The sequence below is a fragment of the Panthera onca genome, chromosome X (assembly GCF_046562875.1).
Source record: "Panthera onca isolate mPanOnc1 chromosome X, mPanOnc1 haplotype 2, whole genome shotgun sequence".
Taxonomy (NCBI): domain Eukaryota; kingdom Metazoa; phylum Chordata; class Mammalia; order Carnivora; family Felidae; genus Panthera; species Panthera onca.
The window spans coordinates 1,380,583-1,382,093 of NC_138357.1; the positions used below are offsets into that span (position 1 = coordinate 1,380,583).

Here is a 1,511-nt window from a genome sequence, read left to right on the forward strand (position 1 = left end):
TCCGCAATTGTGGAGACTTTTTCTGGGTTGGCAGATGATTTGGTTCTATTTTTTTTTTTTTTTTTTTTTTTTTTTTTTTTTTTTTTTTTGTCAGCTAGGAAAAATGCCTGAGAAGAGCCCTCTTCATAGTAGAGGGAAGAGGGCAGGGGGAAGAGGGAAACAGGTACCCCCATTGTGCCCTCCGTTTCAAAGAGGGCCAAATGAAGATTTCAAGGTACAAAAGGACCTGGGAGTATAGAGAAGCCACTGCAAAGCCAGGATTGGGATTCTTATCAACCTTATGTTCTCCTCAATTCTTTCTAATTTTTTAAAAATGTTTATTTATTTTTGAGAGAGAGAGACAGAGAGACAGAGAGACAGAGCGTGAGCAGGGGAGGGGCAGAGAGGCAGAGGGAGACATAGAATCTGAAGCAGGCTCCAGCCTCTGAGCTGTCAGCACAGAGCCCGACAAGGCGCTGGAACTCACTAACTGTGAGATCGTGACCTGAGCCAAAGTCAGCCGCTTAACAGACTGAGTCACCCAGGCGCCCCATGTTCTCCCCAATTCTTACCTACTTTGCCTGCGTTTGCCCATTTCTGCGTTTTTCATTAGTCGCATGGATGTTCCCTGGAGCCGGAAGAAGGAAAAACACTCTCCCAGTCTCCTGGTGGCTCCACTCAACCGTGCTGAGGTTGGAGGGATAGGGTGGCTAAGACAGTAGGTGCTTGAATCAAACAGACCCGGCCTCTGTCGGCCTCCATTCTTCGCCTAGAACCGGTGTAGAGACGACAGTACCCAGCTCACCAGGCTGTCCTGAGAATTACACATGACGATGTGGGTCGGGAGCATAGCGTAGCGCCTGCACACAGAAGATTTTGATTTCATTCTATTTTCCCAGGGTGGTCACCACAATCACAGCAGGCACTAGTGGCAGAATTCTGGCTACCAGAGTGGTTCGCCTAATTGGCAAGTGAGGAATTTCCACCTCAGTGTTGGAGCACGTGGAAGCGTCATGAAGAGTGAAAACTACGCTCTCTCGAGTTATGTCGAATGGCGTGACTATCCCCTGCCTGCTGTGGCCCACATCGACAACGTCCGCCAGCCAGAAGGCCTCGAAAGAGAAGAGGCCTTCCTGCAGCATCCTCTCCACTGATGAAAAAGCTGAATCGTGCCACATTCAGTTCAACGAGAGCTTGGCTGAAACGAACAGGAGCACAAACAAGCAGAAGACGGTTGTAGGCACCACCATGTTCTCCATCAGCCGCTGCTCTCGTTCTGATCTGGGAGAAGCACTGCGTGTACGGCCCCATCCCGCAACCTCTGAAGAGGAGTGGGGTGGCCAAGCAGACCGAGAGGATGCTCGACTTGGAAGGCCAGCCCGATCCAGGGCTTCTCAGTCAAGCGGGACTACGACAAAAACGAGTGGAAGAAACAGTAGCCCGCCACTCGGCCATCTGAGCCTCGCCTTGTCCTGCAACCTCCACGCGGCTCGGTGTACTTGCTGGGAACTGTTGTGTCGCAGCACCGATGC

General features: G+C 51.3%; 1 pseudogene; it reads left to right on the top strand.

Moving 5' to 3' along the window:
• Positions 1-772: 772 nt before the first annotated feature.
• On the top strand, positions 773-1,511 carry LOC145713867 (cytochrome c oxidase subunit 4 isoform 1, mitochondrial pseudogene; annotated as a pseudogene).